Genomic DNA, 25,122 nt, shown 5'->3' on the forward strand with positions numbered 1-25,122 from the left:
TGTGGGACTTTTCCCATTTTTTTGTTTCCTTCTGGATAAAAGCCTAGTATTGGTATTGCTGGGTCAAATGGTATGAGCAATTTTATTACTCTTTGGGCATAGTTCCACATTCTTCTCCAGAATGGTTGAATCAGTTCCCATCTCCACCAACTGTGCATTAATATCCCAACTCTCTCACAACCTCTCCAACACTGAATGTTTTCCCTTTTTGTCATCATAGCCAAACTGATAGGTGTGAGATGGTACCTCATAGTTTATTTTAATTTGCATTTCTCTAATCAGGAATGATTTGGAACATTTTTTCAGATGACTATATATAACTTTAATTTCTTCTATTGAAAACTGCCTGTTCATATCCTTTGAGAATTTATCAATTGGGAATTATTTGTAGCCTTATAAATTTGATTCAATTCTTTTTTTTGTTTGTTTTTTATTTATTTATGGCAGTGGCGCTAAGTCACTTGCCCAAGGTCATACATCGAGGCAATTATTAAGTGTCTGAGGTCAGATTTAAACTTAGGTCCTCCAGATTCCAGCGCCAGTTCTCTATCCACTGCACCACCTAGCTACCCCTCAATTCTCTATATATTTTAGAATTGCTACCTTCATCAGAACCCCTAGCTGTGAAAATTATTTCCCAACTTTCTGTTTCAGGAATTCTTTTTGTTCTTGCACAAGATGTTTTTTAAATGAAAAATTTTATCCTTGTTTGTGTATGTATGTATATAAACACATGTGATTGTTTAGATATGAAGATCCTTTATATTTTATTTCTGTAATAGCCCCTAATGTAGTGTTGATATGGAAGTAAAGAAATCCTTAGAATAGGAAGGAAGAAAGGACACAAGTTTCAGGGGCTCTGAGCCATTTTTATCTCTTTCCATTGCATTTTGGAAGGGCAGACAGACCTTGAGCAGCTTCCCAGAGGTGGATGGAAATCTTTCCATTCCTGGTTTGATGAATAAGAAGAAATGATTGACTCTTGATAGGGATAAGAATAGGTCCCCCATAAAAATGAGGTCCCTGGTATAAGGGAATCCTAGGTGAGAAGATAGTTTAGGCAGGTGAAGGGATTCCCCCATGTTGCACCTACACCAAGGCAGACTTCTGACTCTTTAGTTGCAGTGTTGTATTGTTCATAATCATCTTTGGACCCTTACGAACAACTTGCAAATTTTTCAATTTCTAAATAGGAACAAAATTTTTCTTTGATGTTCTATAATAGCAAAGGTGTCTGCATCTTTCCCAAGTGCCTAATCAGATTAAAATATAATTGTAGTTATTTTGCTAAATAATACCCAAACTCTACAGAACTTATAAAAGAAATGGAAATAATTTTTGTTTCCAAAAATGGAAAAAGGACTTCCTTAGAATGTTCTAAGTAGTCAAGAAGATTAATGAAGAAATAAGAGTTACTTAGGGTTCCTTGAATTCATTGGTGTGAACATGCTTAATAAGCTTATTAACTTTTCTGTCCCAGGAGGAGTTTAAGGTTCATTAGAATATCAGTGTTGTATGTGAAGGCATGGCCTGGAGATGGATGGGCAGATTGTGTGAATTACATAATCCCCCTGCCAATGAGGCCCCAAGGGGAGGGAGCTGGTGTTTCAGGGGCAGAGATAAAAGTTGCTTGCTTTTTGTTTCTCTGTGTTTCTATCTTTGTTGACAACACACACCTTTCTTGCTGGAATGTATTAAATTTTTAAGTTACTTCATTTACTCAGGAGTCTTGTTTTTCTTTTAAAGATTTACTTCTTAAATCCTAGATGATGTTAATAGGTGTTTTTTAAAAATTTTTTTATTTCCCCCCAATTACATATAAAGATATTTAGCATTAAGTTTTATAAGATTTTTATCCCTCTCTCCCTCCCCTCTCCATTTCTGACGATGGCAGGTAGTTTCATAGACTATACATGTGCTACCATGTAGTAAACGGTTTTCTCAGTCAGTTTGCTTTCTGCCAGGATCTTACTGCAAGCTTGGACTGTCTGACTTAGTCCTATTGGCATTTGACTCAGCTGATTCAGAGCGCCACTTTTAATCCGATTAGCCAATCGTTTGTTCAGCTCTTTTGGAGGCCAGGCACTGTGATAATTACTGAGGATGAAAAAAGGAAAATAAAATGCCTTCTACTGTTGAGGAGTTTACCTGTGAGGTTTGACTAAATAAAGGCTGGTGATGGGCCTCTGACCAGCTCCTGCTTTGAGGTTGCAACAATGGGATAAGCATGGCATGCTTGTTCAACTCAGAGTGCTGTCTTCCTTAAGGGAGGTCAGTTAAATGGGGAAGGCAGACAAGTTAATAGCAAATGGTTTTTGACTTATCATCTCAGTTCTCCAATATTAGTGTTTGCTTTTGTTTAGAATGCTTTTATATAGAAATTTCCAATATTTATTTCCAATTTCATACATTGAATCAGGGTGTGCTGACATAGGTTGTTTCACTTGTTAGAACTAGTATGGAGAATTTTGGAGGAAAATTTCTGGCTGGGTTTTTAAATCCTCCTGTGCCATCCCTCCTAGTTTGGCTCATAAATTTAGCGTTATTTCTTTTTCAGATTGGCATGGAATAATTACATAGTAACAAACTAGTTATTTTATTGTTCTATAAACAGCTGAGAAAACTAGGAAGATAATAATGTGTAATTCTTCTAATTTAGTGTTCTGATTCCATTGGTTTTAAGGAAGTGGAGGCAGAGTCCTTTGAAGGGGGTGTTTGGGGGTGGCTAGGTGGCGCAGTGGATAAAGCACTGGCCCTGGAGTCAGGAGTACTTGGATTCAAATCTGGTCTCAGACACTTAAAAATTACCTAGCTAGCTCTTTGGCCTTGGCAAGCCACTTAACCCCATTGCCCCCCCCCCCCCCAATAAAACAAGCAACCTAAAGAAAAAGAATATGTTAGGGTATGAAGTTATTGATGGGTAAGAATTAATTGTAGAAGTGTTAAAGACCAAGAGGATTTCTATTATTTTAGTTTCATTTTTTGTGTCAGGGTTGTTGGAGTACCTGTCTTGGGTTTATAAATTTATACTTTGGGGTTTTGGTAGCACAATTGAAAAAAAAAGTTGGCAGGCTTTAAAGAATTTATTGCCTTGCCTAGCATATTTATTTTCTCTTTGCTTAAACTTGGTCATTTCATGTGCCGTATTGTTATATTCTCATGCTGCTCTTGAGGTGATTCTTTCTGAGAAATCTAGGGAATGATCCCTGAAAGGCCAGGAAAGAGTTTGTGCTTGGTTTCCAATGGTCAGTTCTCTTGTTGAAATGCTGTCTGGTAAATGCTTTTGGATATGGTTTCCTTGCTCTGTAAGATGAGGCATGGATCTTCCTCATAGCTATGTGGTTTTGCTTGCAGAACTGGTTTTAAGGAGTCAAGAGTATTTAACTGTTAGAATCTTCCAGGATTTTTGTGTCTTATACTTTCAGTGTAAGAATAAACAGCATTAATGTTCTTGGTGTCTTCTTGATTTTGATTTTCCTAGGGACATTTTATTGTAATGGAGAATAATTTTCATGTAAAACTGGTTTGCTTTATATTTTCTTCTTGGTTGCCATGGAAACTCAGTTCAGTGTGGTAGTGACTGCTAATCAAGTGCTAGGTTACATTGCTTTTAGAATGGAGTTCTATGTTAATCATTCTGCAGCTTTCAGTAAAAGCAGCTTGGCACTTGGGTGGGGTTGGGTGTGGGGGAGGGGCATTGAATTGTTTTGTTGTAGTTTGGTCACAGGAATCTCAGGAACTGCTAAATAACTGGAACAGTTTGTGTGTTTTACAATTTCAGAATCTGAAATTTAGTCATTCCAGAATTTCAGGTCTTTTTCTAGATTTTAGTGTACATGTAAATGCCTTCAAAGACTGAATTTTAAGGTTGTGGAAGTTTCTGTGGTATGTAATGAAGCTGAATTGTGGAATTGTTGTTTATTTTTGAGTTTATGGTTTGCTTTCTGATTTTAAATTGGACCCTCTCACTCTTTAGTGTCCTATCCTTAAAATATGGTTCTCAGGTATCTCAGGATACATGAAGGGGGTGTAGGTTGATGGGAATGATGGCAAGGTTGAAACCCAAAAAACTTAGAATCAGGTGACCAATTTGATCATTTTGGGCAAGAGGAAATCTTGACAATGCATTTTAGTTCTGCTTTTAACTATTTCTTTATGTAATTGGTCCAAATGAATTTATGACCAAATAATTATTTTTTCTTATTAATTTAGTGAAATGTAAATGAATAATGAGTTTTGCTTAATTATAAATTGCCCTGGAGTTGAAGTGTTTGCCAAATATGTCACCTTGAAAATCAATACTCTGCTAAATTTACTGTAGATTTTTTTCAAGTTTGGACCTAGGTTCATTCATTAAATAAGACCTTCTTCTGTAATTTATTTCATTCTTTGATATAGAATAAAGAAGAATTTTGTCTTTCTTACTGCTTAATACAGAACTCACTGCGTAATAATAATTAAAAAATTGTACATTTACATAGTGCTGTAAAAATTGCAAAGTAAGTTACAAATCTCATTTTCCTGTCATAACAAATCCTGGCAGGTAGGAATTATGTCATCCCATTTTGCAGATGAGGAAACTGACACAGGCAGGTTACCCAGCTAGGAAGTGTCTCAAACTGGATCTGAATTTAGGTTTTCCTGAATTAGAAAAAGCTGGGCAAGTGCTGGGGCTAGTCCATTGTGCTACCTCACTTTTTTTTTTTTTTTTTTTTTTGATTGGGCAGTGCGGTTAAGTGACTTGCTGGGCTCATACAACTAGAAAGTATCAAGTTTCTTGAGTCAGGTCCTCCTGAATCCAGAGCCACTGCTCTGTCCGCTGGCTCACCTCAATTCTGCAAGCAGCATTTTACCTACTCATTTATTTTTTTATTTCTTTAAGGAGACTACATGCAGGACAGGGTGGTAGAAGTCTGTTTATGTCCAAACTGTTTGACTGGATTTTTAGAAGAAACTATTTACTTAATCTGAATCCTCTGAGAGTCCTTGTGAGTCACAAGGGTGAAAGTACTCTCAGCTTTTTTTTTTTTAAGAAAGGTTTTATTTATTTTGAATTTTACAATTTTTCCCCTAATCTTGCTTCCCTCCCCCCACTTCCCACAGAATGCAGTCTTTACATTGTTTCCTTGGTATACATTGATTTAAGTTGAAAGTGATCTGAGAGAAATCATACCCTTAAGGAAGAAAAATACGTTTTTTTTAAAAATTAAAGGTAATAGTCTTTCGTCTTTGTTACTCCACGATTCTTTCTCTGGATACAGATGGTATTCTCCATCACAGATACCTCAAAATTGTCCCTGATTGTTATACCCATGCAATGAGCAAGTCCGTTTAGGTTAATCATCACCACCATGTTGCTGTTAGGGTGTACAATGTTCTTCTGATTCTGCTCATCTTCTCCCAGCTCAGTTCATGCACATCTCTCCAGGTTTCCCAGAATTCTCACCCCTCCTGGTTATTAATAGAACAATAGTGTTCCATCACATACATATACCACAATTTGTTCAGCCATTCCCCAATTGAAGGACATGTAATTAATGTCCAATTCTTTGCCACTACAAACAGCGCTGCTATGAATGTTTTTGTAGAAGTGATGTTTTTCCCCTTTTTCTTAATCTCTTCAGATTTAGACTCAAGTACTATCAGCTTTTAAGAATTTTCAAAATGGAAATTATAGCTGATCAATTCATTGTTCATCCGCCACACTCCAGAGCTGCAGTTAGGTCTCATGGTACCCTTGGAGTTGCTAACAACTAGGCTGGGTAGCAAGCCTCTTCTGTTTTGGCCTGCCTTCAGGTTTGTTGACCAGTCTGACAGACTTACTGCTCTCTGGTCTTGGTTTTTTGTTGAAGGTGTTGGAGCTTTTAGAAGAAAGGAAGAATATTAGTGGGTGGAATTTGCAATGATGTTATATATATATATATATATATATATATATATATATATATATATATATGTATATGTATATGTATATGTATATATATATAGCCTTTATCAAGATCCAGTAACAATTACAGTCAGTTGTGTAACTGGCTATTCTTACTGCATTCATTTCTGTTAGGCAAATCTAATTTTTCTGGCATCTGCTTTTTTTCCAGAGCTATTAACATATGCTGATTTTCAACAAGTATAAAGAACACCCTAGTGATAATCATTAGATTCAATACTATTCCATTCATTCTTTCATTTATTTTTTTGGCAAGGCAATGGGTTTAAGTGTCTTGCCTACCATCACACAGAAAAATATTAAATGTCAGGTTCTGACTCTAGGGCTGTTACTCTATCCACTGCACCACCTAGCTGCCCCCTCTTTTTATTTTTATTTTTAAATTTAAATATTTTCTCCCCAAATACATATTGCGAACATCTATGCATACTTTTTTTTTTTTACAAGATTTTGAGTTTCGGGGCAGCTAGGTGGCGCAGTGGATAAAGCACCGGCCTTGGAGTCAGGAGTTACCTGGGTTCAAATCCGGTCTCAGACACTTGATAATTACCTAGCTGTGTGGCCTCGGGCAGGCCATTTAACCCCATTGCCTAGCAAAAAAAAAAAAGATTTTGAGTTTCAAATTTTTCTTCCTCTGCTCTGTCTTCTGAAAGTGGTAAACAGTTTGATAAAATTTATACATGCTATCATGTATAACACATTTCCTTATTAGTCTCAGTTGTGGAAGAAGAAACAGATCTAAAGAAAAAAGCCATGAGAAAAAGGACAATATAATTGAGGATAATTTTCTTCAATCTATTATGGATAGCATGTTCCTTTGTGAATACTTTTTACTTGGATCACTGTGTGGTAAAGAACTGAGTCATTCACGGTTGATCATAACAAAATGATGCTGATACTCCCTTACATTGTTTTCCTGCTTCTATTCATTTCACTTTGCATTAGTTCATAAAAGTTTTACTGAAATCTTACCTGTAGATCATAATCATCCATTACATTTACATATCACACAGCTTGTTCATCCTTTTTTTCAATTGAAGGGCACCCCCCCCATTTCCATGTTTTCCCACCCTGAAAAGCACACTGCTATAAAAATTTTTATATATGTAGGTCCTTTTCCTTTTATTTTTTATGGTCTTTTTGGTATACAGACCTAGCAATCAAACACCATTCACTCACTGAATTCATTCACATTTTTTGCAAGGCAATGGGGTTAAGTGACTTGTACATGGTCACACAGGTAATTATTAAGTGTCTGAGGATAGATTTGAATTTTGGTCCTCCTGACTATAGACTGGTGCTACATCCACTGTACCATCTAGCTGCCCCCAACACTGCCTTTTATGTATTTATTTATTTATGTATGTATTTGTTTATTTAGGGTTTTTGTAAGGCAAATAGGGTTAAGTGGCTTGCCTGAGGCCACACAGCTAGGTAATTATTAAGTGTCTGAGTTCAGATTTGAACTCAGGTACTCCTGACTCCAGGGCCAGTGCTCTATCCACTGCGCCACCTAGCTGCCCCTCAACACTGCCTTTTAAAACAAATTCATCTAACGCTAAATTATGATTCACAATGCCCACGCTTCCTGACTCCAGGAGGAGGCTTGCTCTGTATATATACATATGAATATTTTTATTCTATGAAGAGAAAAGTATGAGTAATGAGCCTTGTTTTCCTTTCTTTTTCTTCTCAGTTTCTCCCATACTTTGATGAATAGGGCTCATTTAGCAAGTACACACTTTAAACTCCTTTAGAAGCATTATTAGTTTGCATAAGATAATGTTTGAAGACCCTGGATTTGAGGCCTCAGGTGTTGCTGCTTTCTCTCTTTTCTACTAACTCCCCTGGATGCTGCCTTCTTCTCTTTTTCCAGGCAGATCAAAACTCTAGTCTTTAGTCAGTGGGCCACACAATATGATTTTAATGAAACCTTAGAAGACATTTAGTAGATGATGGTTTTTGGTAAATATGCTTTGCTAAAGATGACTCATAGTTGTCTTTATTTCGGTACTTTTTGTTCTGTTAGAGTTTTCTCCCTAAAATGATCTATCTCTCCTGTATATCTTGTCTGTGCCTATTTATTTATGTACATGTTGTTTCCCTTCCTGGAATACAGAGAATTGGGGTTTTTTTTGTTACTTTTTCTTACTTTTCTAGTATCTGCATCTTCTATTTAAGGAGGCATCCCTAGGGCTGACATCTAATTTCTCACCTTAATCCTCACTTGCACGTCACTCTTTCTTACAGAAACTTTTCTCTTCAAATACACTTTGAATTGTCAGTATTCCCTGTCTCTTATGCCCTTCCCTTCTTTTTATTGGAGAGAATGGAGGTTGGACATCCAGAGAGCTCCTGATAGGTTCTCTATTTAAGGAAGAAAAAAGACCTCTCTTTCCCCATTCATCAGAATTTCATCAGGCCAGAGACCTTTCTCTTCCTATTCAGTTATTTTTCCCCTTTTTTTCTAGACTGCTTGTTTTCCCCCAATAGACTGAGGTACTTCTGCAGGGCAGGGATTGTTTTATGCCTTTCTTAGTGTTCCCAATATTTGATTTTCATCCTTAGTTCTGGAAGAAGACTGTGATAAGCAAATGATCCTATAATTTTAGTGAGGAGATTGGGAAACTGTGCTAAGTCACCAGCCTCACTTTTTCCTTTCTTTCTCTGGGATGGGAACAGTTGCCATATATGAGTCAGGATGACTGGAGATGACTTTCAATATGAGACAGTGAATTAAGTGACTTGCCCAAGGTCACACAGCTAGTACCCAGAGCCTGGGTTTAAACTCTTGTCATCCTGACTCCAGGTTGCTCTATCCATTACACTACCTCTAATTGCCCTCCTAGCATTTAGCCCAGTGCCTTGTACATAGCAAGAACTTAATAAATGATTAGTTAGTTATCTTATAAGAAGTAGATGGAGAAAAAAAGTATGGTTTTTATGAGTATGCAATTCATTGATACTTGTTCATTACCAAAATTTTTCCCAAAGTCCCTTTTCTTCTTCTATGGCCTAATTTCATGTAATGAATAATATTTTAAAAAAGAAAAAATCAGAAACAGTGATTTAACAGATTCTAAAAGTCTAAAAATATGAGCAATATAGCATATCCATAGAGCTACAGAGTGTATGTGAGGTATCTTGTCATCTCTTCTTGGAGCCACATTTGTTTTTCATAATTTTACAATATTTTTGATTCTTTTGTAGTTCAATTTACATTGTCATCAATGTGATATTTTCTTATTTCTCTGCATCAGAGTGACAAATCTTTCCATTATTCTTCTGTCTTCATCATTTATCATTCATACAATATAGTAATTTTTTTATGTACCGCATTTCCATACCAATTTTTTTAGTGATTCCCTCCCTAATAACTGGGTATCTACTTTGCTTCCTATTCTTGGCTATCAAAAAATGCTGCTATAAGGGGAGGGCGGCTAGATGGCGCAGTGGATAGAGCATGGGCCCTGGAGTCAGGAGTACCTGAGTTCAAATCTGGCCTTAGACACTGTGTGGACTTGGGCAAGCCACTTAATCCCATTGCCTTGCAGAAAATCTTAAAAAAAAAATGCTGCTATAAATATTTTGGTGTATATAGGGATTTTCTTTCTTTGTATTAAAGCCTAGTAATGGAAACTATGGGTCAAAGAGTATGGATTTTTCATTTTTTTTTATTTAACATTCCTCTCACCCTCAAAACTCCCTCCCCCCCATTTACCACAGTTTGTTTAGGCATTCCCCAATTGATTGGCATCCTCTTGATTTCCAATTCTTAGCCACCGGAAAAGAGCTGCTATAAATGTTTCTTCCCCCCCCCCCCCTTTTTGGAATGTTTTGGGTGGTTAATAATTTTCTCTTTTTCTTTTGAGAATTGTTGATATCCTTTATTTACTTATCTCTTACGGAATTTTTTTTGGTATATGTTTCTGTGTCTAGTTCCTTCCATCTCCTTTATCTGTATCTTCAAATCCACATCTATTTATCCATATCTGTTTGTTCGACTAAATGTGAAAGGTAAAAATAGACATGACATTGAAATAATGAATAGTTAGCAGACCTGCTTTTCAGGGTTTTATTATTTATAAACATACTTTAAAAACAAAAGAAGTACTATGGTATGGAGAAGACTTTTCCCTTTACTAGGTTTATATCAGGATGTAGAGAAAAATGTGCCTGGATCAATGGTTTACAAAAGAATCTTTTGAAGAAGTAATCTTTATGTGCGCCATAATTACTATTGTATGTTAATTATAGCTTCTGATAATTATGGACTTAAAATGACTGTGTAACATTTTCCCACATTTAATTAGTATCACCCAAGGAAACTTGTGATAGAAAGAGTAGTCTTATGCTCGAAGTTCTTTATTCCTTCAGAATGTTGTTGCAGAGTTGGGGAGGGAGGATGAATTTTTACTTGTGAAATTATATAAAAAATAGTTGTCTTGAACCTCTTTTAATCATGTGTTATAGACTTGAGATGACTTTAGAATTAATCATTTCAGGTTAACCAATTTTAAAATTTATAATTTGAAATTCTTATTTAAATAATTTTCACACATGGTAGCAGTACCTTAGAATATTTTTAAATTAAAAACTTAAATGACTGAATAGAAATAAAGACTAAATATCCCATTAAAATAATTTAATAACTTTATTATTTAAACATTATCAATAGATTGTTTATATATATATATATCTTCAAGTTTTGTTGTGTGGATGGTAGTTTCCTTTTTTAAAAATGTTTTTAAAACTTAATATTTTCTTAAATTGTTGTAACAGCTTAATTTGCTCAGATATTCCTTACTCATTGAATATATGAGTTATTGCCATTTATAATTAAAAATTTTTTGTGTAATTATATATAAAGGATCTCTAAATGTTTTTGTGATGAAAGGCATTCAATCCATGTAATTTAAGCTGTAACCCCAAAATGCCCACACTCTTCATTAAAATTATATAACCCCTAACTACAACCTTGATAAATTACTTGTTTTTATAATGCATTCATGTGTTTATTTCTGATACCCTTCCCCTAATTCAGTTTTCTGACAGCACGTTCATTTCAATACTGTAGTCTTTCACCTTTCTCACAAAAGGAAGGAGGTACATTTTCTTGCCTTTTCTGGGACCAAGATTTGTTATTATAATTATGTGATGTTTATTTAGCTTTATTGCTGTGTTCTTTTCATCTGCATCATTGTAGTCATTTTGTGTGTGTGTGTGTGTGTGTGTGTGTGTGTGTGTGTGTGTTTGGTTTTTCTGGCTCTATTTCACTTTGTCACAGTTTAAATAGATTTTTTCATATTAAAATTTCTCATTATTTATTGAGGTATAGTAATACTCATAATATTTTTTTAAAGACTTTACTTAGAGTTTTAACCCCCCCCCACAGAAGGCATTCTGTTAGTGTTTAAATTGGTTCCATGTTATACATTGATCCCAGTTCAATGTCATGACAGAGAAATCATATCCTTAATGAAGAAAAATAAAGTAACTCTTAATATTTTTTTTATCACAATTTGTTTACTCATTCTCTTAGCATTAGGATGAGTCTCTGGGGTCAAAAAATATGGTGGTCATCAAAGTCATTTTGCAGGAGCATAATTGTATCTAAATGTAAATAGTATCATATACATTTCTTTATAACTTTTTCTGTCTTGGCACTTTTTTTCAGTTTGTTATGTATTAAGCATGGGATCATTGGGTTTAATAATTCTTATTCTATTGCCTGGTTACCATTCATAAAGAATGTACTTATTTTCTTTACTACCAAGTTTGTATGTAGTATGGTACTTGCTTCCAGTTAGCATCACTAGCATTAAATTGATAACATTTAAATTTTTTTGCTCGCTTGATATGACTAAAAATAAGATGCTTCCAAGTTTTGTTGACTTGATTTTTTCCATTTAGAAAGTTTAAATAGTTCCTCTTGAACTTCATTTAAAAATTTTTTTTATGGTTTTTTTTGGGGGGGGGAGTCAAATGGGGTTAAGTGGCTTGCCCAAGGCCACACAGCTAGGTAATTATTAAGTGTCTGAGGTCGGATTTGAATTCAGGTACTCCTGACTCCAGGGCCTGTGCTCTATCCACTATCCACTGCGCTACCTAGCTGCCCCTTGAACTTTAAATTGTTTACTCATTTGAAAATTTGATCATACACTTTAGCTATTTATCCAGTGAGGAAAAGGTTCAATAATATCCATAAATTGTAATATTACAATAACATGTAGAATGTAAGGAGTTTTTCACTTTTCAGTTCTTGATCCATCTAAAAATTTCTTTGGTTAGATATGGTGACATAAACCTGTGAGCTTCTTTGCTGTTGGGGTTGGAGCCTGTAGATTCTTGAATTTGAGAATTCTGAACTGCTGATGTAGAGTTGAAGAGTATTCATACTAAGCCTGGAGTCAGTATTGTGGCTGCCTGTGCTCCTTCAGATTTCCCCAATATCATTTGGATTCTCCCCTCTCCTCTGTGGTTTCTTGTTTTCCCCCCATTAGATTTCAAGCTCCTTGAAGGTAAGGGCTGTCTTTTTCATATTTGCATCTGATTAGCACTTTGCCTAGTCATTAGTAGGCACTGGCACTCCATAAATATTGATTGATTGATTGAATTTAGACAGCTTCCCCAGAATTAGAAACATAAGAAACCTTTATTAAATGCATACTGTGTTTCACATACAATTGTTGGGAGAGAAACAAAGTTTAGTTTTAAGACAGTTCCTGACCTACCTCAGAAAGCTACGTTCATTAGATGTTGATACTACAACTTCCCAAGTGCATTGGAGTACATAAGTATATAGTACTTTTTATTGAAGTTGACTGGGGGGGGTGTTTCTGATTGGATGTCATTCAAAATGAGTTTTGACATTCGAAATACACTTTAAAGGGCAACTGGGAATAAGGGAAAGAACTTTCTAGGCTGAGGGAGAATCTGAACAGAGACTTGCAACAATGCAGTGTGTATGGGGAGAATATTGGAGAATAGAGTACATAGAAATGAGTGCAATGAGAGAAGACTGAAGACATGAGGTGCCATCTCTGGTGGAAGGACTTAAAACCAGCACAGAAATCTGAAGTTAGAAGTATAGAAGAGAATCACTGAAGTTTTTTGTTTTTTTAATTTTAAATCAGAAGTAGTATGGCCCATATCTTAGCATTAAAAGAGAAATTGTTTTCTAGCAGTGGTATAAAAGCATAAGGTTGAGGAGGAAGGAGAATGGAAGGCAAGTTGAACCCCCAACACTTACTGTATTGACATGGAAAATGACACCGGGTCTTATTAATTTTTGCTCCAAAAGATGCATTAGGGTTTATTTTCTGGAGATGTCTTGTTTTTTTTTCCATATAGAATAATCTATATTCATATCATTTTAAGTATTAATGTCAATAATATTATTTATACTTAATTATATGTGAATATTGTTATTTTATAATTTTATAATTCAATACGTCTGTCATGTGTTGCAACAAATGTACTAAATAACATCCATCTGGTTGATGATCTTAGCTGTATTATAAGCATCCTGAAAAAAATCTTACTGAGCTAATTTTCCACTTAGGTCTTATTTTTAGGGAAATGAGGTAATTGAAGTGAACAAGGAACTCTGAAGGTTCTCTATCCCCAGGTCCTTAGCCTCATTCTGTATACTCCTTTATTTGAATGTGGTATTTATTTCTTTGTTTATATACTTTTGTATTTGCTTAGTGTTTTTTTTCTCCCTGCCACCTCTATTTTATATTTATATACTCAAACAATATACTTAAGATGATAATATTCTTCAAGGGCAAGGAATTTTCTTCCTCTCCCCCCCCCCCCCTTTACTTTTACTATAGCCATCCTTACATGTGCCCTCCTAAATTAACAGTGTTTTAGATAGCCTGGACATGGCAGATTAACATTTGAGGAAATCTTCAGAAAACTTTATTATAGTCCTCTTGATATCTCAGACTTCTAGCAGAGCATATAGCTTTAATTCTGAAGGAGATCTATTTTGAACTTATTTGTCATTCAGGTTTGGTGACCTTGGGCAGGTTTCTTCCATTCTCTGTATCCTAGACAATTGCCAAGTCTCCAGGATGCTGAGAAAAGGCAGAAGGAAGTCTGCACTGAGGGGGCCAGTTTCTCAGAAGGTCTCCCTTAGCCTTACCTGTGATCCCTCTCATTCCATTCTGGAAATTAGAATTCTTTTTTTAAAAAAGCTTGTTCAAGGTTCTTTTTATAATTTCTTTTAAAAGAAGCCATTTTATCCAAGTCATTTATTAGTCATTCTAGAAGAGCCTGTTATTAATAATATTTTGGATTCTTGAAACATACATTTTCTCTATTGACAATATAGCATTATAGGCTATCCCCACCTTCTTATGATTGAGTTGAATTGCAAGGCTATTGTTTAGATTTAGAATTACATTTTCCCACAAAAAGATTGTGATTACTTTCCCAATGTATAATATAGTGAATGTATATTTAATGTATCCTTTAGTGTATTAATGTATAATAAAATGAATAACTAGTATTATAGAGTATTATATGTGCTGTAAGAACTACTTAAGAAGGAAACATTTCAGATTTAGAAACCTGCTTCTCATTCCATGCAAGGATACTGGGACTCTTTTTCAGAGTGAGGGCAGTAGAAACCTCATTTATTCAGTATGTAGATTGTTTATAAATAGGGGCTGACCACAGAGCAGAAATCTTGCTTTTTTATTAAAATGTTAAAGAATGAATTTGTTCATTTAATTGAAATTTCTAGTTAATTAAGGAATAAAACTATATTGGTGACTTTATTCTTCACTTCATTAGTTATTTAACCATTGAATAAGATAACTGTTCTAGACCTAGAAGATTCATAGAAAAAAAAAGAACATAGAGAGTTTATTTTCCACAAGTTCTATCATATACATTTAAATTGTATCTTGTCACACATGGTTTGTTGTTTTTCTACAATTGGGTTTAGGAGCATGTCAAAGAAGGGGGGAAATTTAGAGCTGAGGAAGCTTCAATGAGGATCAGAGAACAGTTATCCAAGATGAAACTTTAGGAGGATGCCCATGTAGACAATCAGTCAGAGGACTATTTGTGGGGCTCCCTATTTCCTTCCTGTACTTCTTTTTTTTTTTAATATTTATTCTCATTTTGTACAAATAATGTTTTTGTATACATTAATAAAATATTCTTGTTTAAGAGTAAACAATATACACCCTCCCCCTTTATCCCCCTCTTTATCGTTTGAGTGATAAAGTTAAGGGGAGAGAAAAATTAAAATAATAATAATAATTGTAGGTATGGCCAGGTGGAGCAGTGGATGGAGCACCAGCCCTGGAGCCAGGAGCACCTGAGCCCACATCCAGCCCCGTACACCCAACAATCACCCAGCTATGTGACATGCAAGCCACCCCGACCTCACTGCCCTGCACAAACCAAAAAAAGATCCAAAATAAAATAAAATAGTAATAATATTAAGGGTGGCCAGGTGGCAGACAGAGCGTTGGCCCTTAAGCCAGGGGTACCCGGGTCCAACTGCAGCCTCAGACACCCTGTTATGCAGCCCCAGGCAGGCCACCCAGCCCCATTTGCCCTGCAAACCCCCCCTCCCCATAATAATAATAATAATAAAAAATGTGCATCAGTCTGTTTTCCAACACCACCAACTCTGTCGTGGGTGGATCACATTCTTTAGGATAAGTCCATCACAAAAGTTATTTCCATATTTTTCCACCATTGCTATTGCTGATAAGGTAACAGACCTGATCAATCCTATTGTTACTCTATAAATTCATTCACAGTTTCATTTATTGGAAAAGAATCCTAGGATGTGGCAAAAAGGAAAAAGAAAAAAAACTTTTTGAACAGAATTTTGAGGGATGTTTATCTCAGTAGCAGATTTTAAATATAAGTTATCTACTCAAAGAATTACTTTTTTCTTCCCCATTTAGAGGTGGAAAGGACCCTTAGAAGTCTTCTAGTGCAATTAGCTCCTTTATAGGTCAGGGAAATGAAATTTGAGAGATTCAAATATTTTGCCCCTGGAACATAAGTATTGAGTGACTGAGAAATGACTGTATATTGAACCTTGGTCTTCTTGATTCCAATTTCAGTACTCTTGTCTTCTTTTCTGGGTGAAAGTAGCAGTTCGGCCATGTTTTCTTCTCATGTGTGATTCTTGCTCTTGTCTTTCTAGAAACCTTCTGTTAAAGATTTAGAGGCCAATGTTTCTTTTAAAATTTTATGTATGGCACAGAAGTTTTGTGGTAACGCATTGGCTAACTTCATTCTTAGCAGGAGTAGACATAGCGAAATGGGTCAGGGTGGTGGATTCCATAGAATAAGAAACATGTCCAGGAGGGGAAACAAACAAACCCACCCAGCTCCTGGACCCAAAATGACGTCAGAAGAAAAAGCAACAATGGGAGAAGGGATTGGTATGACTAAAGGGTATCATCAGACAAGAGGAAAATGATGATTCTGAGGTAGCAAACTTAGCTGTTTGGAATTATGATGATATAATGCTCTGGAATTAGGAAAGTTTGGCAGTTGGGTGGGCTTTGGGAGAAGATTGAATTCTGCTTTTCTGTATGTTTATTTTGAAGTGTCTACAAAGAACATTTAACTTCAGATGTCCAAACAAAATATTTGGAGAAGTGAGACAGAAGTTCAGGAGGATGATTAGATCTTGATGTGTAATTTTTGAGTGCTATCTGCAGAGTTGTTGAAAGAGCCAAGAGAGGTGGTGTAGAAAGAATAAAAGAAGGCTCAGGATAGAGCACCCCTGTAGAGTTAGGAGGACTAAAATGATGAGCCAACAAATGAAACTGAGGAGTGTTTAGATAGTAGGAGATCTAGTCAAATGGATCAGGGAAGCTAAACGGAGAAGAAGTGGTCTAGGAGTAGAAGTGTGATTAGTAATGTGGGTTGGAATAGAAGGAATAGAAGGCTTAAGAATGAGCAATACTGATACAGGCAAGTAGATTTTCATTTTTTTTTTTTCCCTTTTGTGAGGAAATGCCTCACAAAGTGGCTTGCCCAAGGCCACACAGCTAGGTAATTATTAAGTGTCTGAGGCTAGATTTGAACTCAGGTATTCCTGACTCTATCCACTGTGCCACCTAGCCACCTGGTATTTTCATTTCTTTATAGGGATTATTGGTAAATTTGAAGAGAAGAGTTCATGATACAGTGATAGAAACCAAATCTTAAGGAGCTGAAAACTGATCCATATTGTTTTATACTGTATATCCTAAACAGTTCATTCTTGGTAAAAAATTTCCATTTATATTTGAATTCATTATGTATCTATTCATTGCCCTTTGAACTACTTACTATATTGATTCTTCTGAAATTCATCTGTATGGTTTTATCTGGAGAACATTTGTGTTAATATGACAAAGATCTGTTGGTTGTGGGCTCTCCCAAAGGACTGGATAATTTTCCTAATTCCATCTCATTCAGTCTTTTCCTATTCAGGATCAGCTCATTGCTAATCTGTAGTGCATGATTTCTAGAATTGTTATGGGTTCAGAAACTTATTACCACAGTGCCTTACACATAATGTAGTTCATTCTCTGTAGAGGTTTTGTTAGATTGAATTGTCTATACTCTGAAGAGTTTCACTATAATTTATAATCCTGTGGCAAGCCTTGTATGTGTTAGATACTTAGTGGGTTTTTTTTTTGTTATAGTAAAGTCAAAAAGCATTTGCTAAGTTATGATTTAAATTATTTACTATTTTCTAAGTACTGAGCAAAATGCTGTGAATAAAAAGAAAGATAAAACTTTTTTTCCTGGGCCCTTATGAAGCTCACTTTCTAATGATGAGAAATAAAATGAAATACAAGATGTATACAGGATAATCTGGAGGCATCTGCTAACATTAAGAGGGAATGATGAAGGCATCTCAGAGAAATTAGTATTTTTGCTTAGTATTTAAGGAGTGAGGCAGTGTAGATGAGAGAAATTGTACAGAGATAGAGTCTGGATTTATCATTGGATGAAAAATAGCAGGATATCTCTACAGGGTGCAATGCTTGGAGTGGAATAAAGAGAAATTGAGGTCCAGGCCATGGGTGAACGTAATTTAAAAGCCAGAGGATTTTCTATTTAATCTTGGAAGTTTGATCTTGTGGAGTCTGAGTTGGAGAATGGCATCCTGGTTAGACCTGGGCTCTGTTGGGGAAGATTAGTGTGTGGAGTTTGACTTAAGGGGAGTTCAAGCAGAAGGCTGTTGCAATAAGACTGGTGGCTGTGTCGCATGTTGTGTTGACTGTGCCTTGCAATAGACTGAAGAGAGGATATATCATCTGGTTTTTGAGCCTGATTTACTGGGAGGATGGTGTTGCTCTTGCCAGTAATAGGGAAATTGGAAAGAGGGGATGATTTGCAGGAAAAAAAACCAATGAGTTTAGATAAGGATTTGTTGACTTAAAGATGTCCAATAAATAGACATTTGGAGGTGGGAGTTTGGAAGTCTGAGGAGAGTTAGGGTTGGATAAATAGATTGAAAGCTCCTTTCATACAGTCTTTGAATCCTTGGGAGCAGAAGATACCACCAAGAAGAAGAGAATAACACCCTGGACAGTTTGAGGAACACATTGGGTTTTCAGGTGTGTTAGATGAAGCAAAGGAGATTGGGCAAGAGTGATTAAATAAATAAGAGAACCAAGAAAACAGTGTCACCAGAATTTAAAGTGGAGAGATTATCAAGGAAAAGGTGTCAGATGTTACAGAGAAATTGGATAAAGAGAATTGAAAAAAGACATTTGTCATTTAAGAGGTTATTGATAACTTTGGAGAGCATCACTTTCAATGGAGGCAGGAAGCTAGAGGTTGAAAAATGGCAGTGGAGGCCCCCATTGTTGAAAGTTTTCTCAAGCTTTCTTATCCAAGAAAAGAAGAAGAGGTATTGGACAATAAGTCCTGCCCCCCCCCCCCCATGGCTCTAAAGATGGGGGGGCATCTGGTGTTTTGTAGATACCCATAGAAGCTGTGAGTAGACAGGGACAGATTGTCGAAAATAGAGGGAAACATTCTACAAGAAAAGAATGAAATGGGATCAGACCTGCATATTGTTCTAAGTTTATCTTGACAAGTACCAGGGTCACCTTTGCAGGAGGAGATAGATCTAGGAGGGCATCTGACAGTTAGATGGGGAAGGGAGGAAGAGTTCTCTGAGCATGACTTCAATTTTCTCAATGAAGTTTGAGGAAACATTTTCAGTTGAGAGATTGTGAAGAGTGAGAATCCTAGGGTTTTTGAGAAGAGAGATAAAGGAAAAGCCACTGTGAGAGAGTGCATCTATTAGGGAGATGTAAAGTGCTGCCTTGCTTATAGTGAGGGTGTAGTTGAGATTCTATAACATATATTTCCTGAAATCCTCCCTTTTCTTCTTCCTGAACCTAGTTAGTGGAGACATGATTATGATAGTTATTGTACATGATATTACACACCCATGTTTTCCTTTTTTTCCAAGCATTTTAATAGAGATTGGAAGGCTAATACATTTCCAACCAGATATGAGGGTCAAGCAGCTGGGACAGTTCTCTGATTAATCTATTGTAATTACAAGCTAAAAACTCAGAAGATGGAAAGAATCACCAAGAAGAACCTGGGAGGTTCACTATTTTTTGACAGAGAATGATGAAACAGGACAGGTCCACCCACTCTGGGGGAGTTATTAGTTGCCCCACGCTCCTGTATTCTAGGGTGACCTTTTTCCCTTCAGTTGTGTCATATAATATTCAGTGACATGTATAGCTAGGCAAAAGTAAATAGTTACTATGGTTCAGTTGGTTTGGACAGTAGCAGTTTCCTTTTTTCACCCCTTCCCCCTCCAAAAATTTTAGGCTTGACATGGTCCTAGATAATGGACCAGCCAATTTGGTCAGAGTATGCTGAAAATTTTTTTTTTTAAGTTTATACTGGGCTTATTAAATTTACAATTGTTTACATAATTGAAAAAAGTCAATTTCTTCAATTTCAGTCTAAATAACAAAAAAGAATTTTATAAGAAATTGTAGATCTATTGAATATAGCTAGTTTTTCTTTAAATTTGTTCTTTTTACTTTATTATTATTTTTTAATTTATTTGGGGGGGGCGGCTAGGTGGTGTAGTGGATAAAGCACCAGCCCTGGAGTCAGGAGTACCTGGGTTCAAATCCGGTGTCAGACACTTAATAATTACCTAGCTGTGTGGCCTTGGGCAAGCCACTTAACCCCGTTTGCCTTGCAAAAAAAAACCTAAACAAAAACCCCCCCAAAAAATGTAATTGAAGGAAAAATAAAATACCAAATAAATTTATTCCTGCCTCCTTATCTAAACTTATTGGATGTTCTGCTCTCACTCTAAAAGTAAATTTTTGTTCATATATGGGTGATCCCATTCCAATTGTCTCATGCAGCAAATTAGCCCACTTATCACCCTGACTCTCACTAATTTTCAATGAGATTGCTATTGAGGAAGTGGGGAGATAACAGAAGGGGGTCTTTGTAGCCTATTGCCTAAGGAAAGTATTGCCTAATGAATTTCCCAAATGTAGCAGTATGTTTGCATATGGTGAGCATCCATATATATTGTGGGACCAATGGTGATGCTTGAGAAGCAGGAATTTATTGAGAGCAGGATAATTTCTTTTCATTTAAATTTTTTTTATTAAAGATATTATTTGAGTTTTACAATTTTTCCCCCTGTCTTACTTCCCTCCCCCCATGGAAAGCAATGTCAGTCTTTACTTTGTTTCTATGTTGTACAATGAACCAAATTGAGTGTGATGAGAGAAATCATATCCTTAAGGAAGAGGAAAAAAAGTCTAAGAAATAACAAGATCCAACAATAAGATATCTGGATTTTTTTCTAAATTAAAGGGAATAGTCCTTGAACTTTGTTCAAACTCTACAGCTCTTTATCTGGATACTGATGGCACTCTCCTTTGCAGACAGCCCAGAATTGTTCCTGATTGTTCCACTGATAGAATGAGCTAGTCCTTCTAGGTTGAACATCACCATGTTGTTGTTAGGGTATACAGTGTTTTTCTGGTTTGAGCAAGATAATTTTTATTGACAAAACTGGATCACTCTTGAATATAGATTTTCTAGACCCTTACTGCCCCAAAGTTATGTTTGGAACCTTCTGATCATAGATCATAATTTATTTAATATTGAAATTATTTAATGCTTTTTTTCCCCTTAGGAAGCTCATTTGTGAAGCTCATCTTTTTTCTAAAATAAATCTGTTTAGATATTCCATTTCTTTTCTATTCTAGACAGTTTATATTTTTAATATTTTAACATTTTATCAAACAAAATATTTTAATATTTTAACATTTAAAAATGGTGTTTTGTTATCTTGAGATGGTATTTTGTTACCTGTTAAGTATTCAGGAGAGCCTAGTGGAAGGGGTTTAGGATGGTGCATAGAGTATATTGGGGGACTGGATTTTGGGAATGGGAGTAAGGGAGCTGGCCAGTGAAGGATGAAGATGATAGAATCAATATCAGAGGGCTCAGAATCACTGGGCAGGAGTTCATTCATTCTTTTACCAAGACATTTATTTATTTATTTTAGGTTTTTGTAAGACAGTGGAGTTAAATGACTTACTCAAGGTCACACAGCAAGGCAATTATTGTCTGGGCCTGTATTTGAGCTCAGGCCCTCCTGACTCCAAGGGCAGGTGCTCTCTTCCCTAGGTCACCTAGATGTCCCTGGGTAGGAGTTTATTGATCATTGAGAAATTTATTTGGTTAAGACTAATGATTTTTCCTTAGGGCGGACTCTCACGGACTCCTTTAGGCAGCTGGGGTAGAAAGATCCTTTGTGGCTTTTTTCTTTCCTTCCTTGCAGATCAGGTCCAGGAGAAAGGTGAAGGGAACAAGATTTTACGGATTCTCTCAGTTTTCAGCAGGCAGGAAAAGGCTAATTGAGGAGAACTGCTTCAAGACTCTCTCTGGCCTGAGGCAGGAAGGGTTCCCTGAGGGCCTGAAGAAGCTAGGGAAGGAGACTGGAGCTGTGGAATGACATGTCTTTGGCCTCTGCAGTCAGGAAGAGTCTAGGTTACTGATCTATTCAATCTAATATTGAAAACGAATTTTACCTCTCTCTGAGGATATCTTTATCAAGTTAATCCTTAACAAAAAGCTTTTCTGAAGTAGCCTTTCAATGTGTATTACAATGTTGGTACCTGTCTTATCTATAGTGTGTTTTATTGCCCCCTCAAAGTCAGTCTATATTTACTCATGTGGGCCTTTCCCTGGACTCCTTTGCATCTTTCATACCTGTGTTTTCCCTCATTGATTTACTCCTACTTTGGTGAGACACATTGTACTTAGTTGTTTCCCTATAAGGCTGAACTCTTTGGGAGTTCGTTTTTGCTTTTCTCTGTATATTCAGTGCCTAGCATAATGACTGACTGACTTACTTGTATCATGGAAGGGAGAAGAGACATAGATAATATTGTTATTGGATATCATCTCATTTGTAGTCTTAATTGAATAAAACTTAAGTCCTTTCCCAAATTGTTCCAGTATTGACTTTTCAATTAAATCCTTGCTGACAATTAAGACCTAATAAAGAATATGGTCTTCTATATTGTGGGTTTTATTAAGTTGCCCTCCTTGAATTATGGGGACCATTTTTCACCATTAGTACTTTTGGAATTATCTTGAATCATTGTATTGCTGGGAATAGCTAAGTCACTCATGGTTAATCATAGTTACAGTGGTTACTGCTCACTTTACTTTGCATCCTTTCATGTAAGTCAAGGTTTTTTTATTTTGTTTATTTTTTTTTTGAGATCAACCTGTTCTTGATTTCTTAGAGCCCAATAGTATTCCACTACCTTTAGATACCACAATTTCTTTAACCATTCCCCAATTGATGGGCAGCCCATTAATTTCCAGTTCTTTGTCAGGGAGTATTATGTTTTTTAAGAAAAATTTTAAGTGGAAAATGTTTAAATGTTATTTGACACTATAGAATAGAAATCTAGAATTTTATTAAGCTTTAATTCTAGAGTAGATTTTTCTTTGGACTTACTTGGAGTCATACAAGGCTAAGATTATGTATGGCTTTTGAAAAACTTTACAAAATAACTTAATGTGGAGAAAAGGCAACTTTTCACAGTAGCTGCAGTTGTCTATTGCTTGTATCATTATGGTAACATGACAGGTAGAATGTTGCATGCTGCTCTTGATTAGTAATGCCGGATTTAATTTGGAATCTCATTTGTTTAGTTTTGAATCTTTTTTTGTTGAATTTTTGATTTTTATAGATCTTTTTATATATTTTTGGGGGGTTACAAGGCCCATTGTGTTATTGGAATTCAGGAACTTTCAAATCTGTATATTAGTGTTGTCTACCTTCATTGTAACCTTCATTAAAAAAAAGTTCTGATAAAATTTATAAACTAAACTCAGAGTGGAATTGGATAAAGAAACATCTGCCACTAAAGTAAGGTAAAGTCTAACTTTTCAAAATTACAAAATTCTAGGGGTAATTTTGTGGTGAAATAGAATACGGGACACGGCTTTGATCTCATCTGTGAATTGCCTTTGCATATCCTTCGACCATTTGTCAATTGGAATGGCTTTTTGTTTTAAAAATATGACTCAGTTCTCTATATATTTTAGAAATGAGTCCTTTGTCAGAATCATTAGTTGTAAAGATTGTTTCCCAGTTTACTACATTTCTTTTGATCTTGGTTACAGTGGTTTTATCTGTGCAAAAGCAAGGCCACACAGCTAGGTACTCCTGACTCCAAGGCCGGTGCTTTATCCACTATGCCACCTAGCCGCCCCCTTGCTCTATCTCTCAAGTGAAAGGGATGTTAAAGGGCTATGTTATTAGGCAAGAGAAAGGAAAAACTTCATGATGATATAGAATATGAAATTATTTTTATCATTATTGAAAAGATAGTAAGAGGAAAGAGGCTCAACCTGCAACTTAAAAGGATTTAGATTTCTGACACTGAGACATGTAAAACTTCAAGAGTGTCATAAACTTCAGATCTATTGACTTTGGCATTGATGTGTCATAGCGAATTGTACCTAATAACTCAAACTCAAATAGATCCTTCTTTGCAAACAAAAGAAACTCAATTGATATCTGAGTTAAAAAGCAAATGGCTATACCTAAAAGGCAGCAAGATCTTAGGGCTTCTCACAAAAGATAATTATTCCTTGGACTGTTTCAGGAGGGTCAAGATGTTCACTTGATGCTAGTAATAATATTTGATGTGGTGCTAGGAGACTAGCTCTGTCAAATTTTATCTGTGAAAATGTAGTCAAAATTATAGAATTAATCCTAGCCTGGGACATTCTACTAGGAGGAAGGAAATGTGGATCATAATGACTATGTAGTAAATGGTGGTTCTTAATCTGGAGTCTGTAAACTAAAACAAAAATATCTTGCTAATTGTATTTTTCAATATAATTAATGTTGTAATCCTATGGATTTAATTTTAGGCATGTCAACATATTATACTGAGGAAGAATCAGTGGTTTCATAGGACTACCAATGTAATCCATGACTCAAAAGACGTTAACAAACCTAAGCAGTAAAAGAATGTCACTGCAGGTAGGACTTTTTTAGCTTCTTCACTTTAATGAATAGGAGGAGAGATCTAGGAGAAATGAAAACAAATAAATAGAAGAAACATAGAAGGAGAGAGAGAGAGAGAGAGAGAGAGAGAGAGAGAGAGAGAGAGAGAGAGACAAGCTCACTAAAAGACCGACAGAGAAAAGATGAAGGCAAATGACCTGTTAGACAGTGGAGATGCCAGATCCAGGAGAGAGAGAGCAGTAAACAGCAACTTGAAGACCTCAGTGAATACCATAGGACTGGAGGAAAGAGTTGCTCCTGGCCATACATTCATTATCCATTTGTATTTCTCCTATATGAGGTTTCTGTTGCCCAGACTCTGAATCTGTGAGCCTCCCATGTAAGTGCTCTAGTTGCTTGGGTTCCTGGCATGAACTACTACTGAATATGTCTCCTGGCAGAATCTTCTCTCTTTATGAATGTGCTTCGTAGCTATTTCCTGTGCCCTTCTCACTGGTAGAGCAGCAATCTGTGGGATAATATACCTGTGTGTCTAAGAAGAGGAAATATTTTCTTTTCATTTCATTTATTATGTTGTTTGAGTTACTGCCTTTTGTTTTAAACAAATATATTCTTTGATTGGCTT

At 35.9% G+C, this 25,122-nt stretch overlaps 1 protein-coding gene across 3 annotated transcripts in view; it reads left to right on the top strand.

Annotated features, from left to right (window-relative positions):
- Positions 1 to 25,122, top strand: part of ANKRD11 (ankyrin repeat domain containing 11) — a 347,116-nt gene that overhangs the window by 42,574 nt on the left and 279,420 nt on the right. The window contains exon 1 of one of the 3 annotated variants that reach the window (XM_074201017.1): positions 10,630 to 24,512. The exons of the other annotated variants lie outside the window; for them this stretch is intronic. The gene's annotated coding sequence lies outside the window, so the exon portion shown is untranslated. Of the gene's footprint in view, positions 1 to 10,629; positions 24,513 to 25,122 lie in introns of those variants that run through there. 3 annotated transcript variants of the gene reach the window in all.

The sequence above is a fragment of the Macrotis lagotis genome, chromosome 1, assembly GCF_037893015.1.
Source record: "Macrotis lagotis isolate mMagLag1 chromosome 1, bilby.v1.9.chrom.fasta, whole genome shotgun sequence".
NCBI classification, from domain to species: Eukaryota; Metazoa; Chordata; class Mammalia; order Peramelemorphia; family Peramelidae; genus Macrotis; species Macrotis lagotis.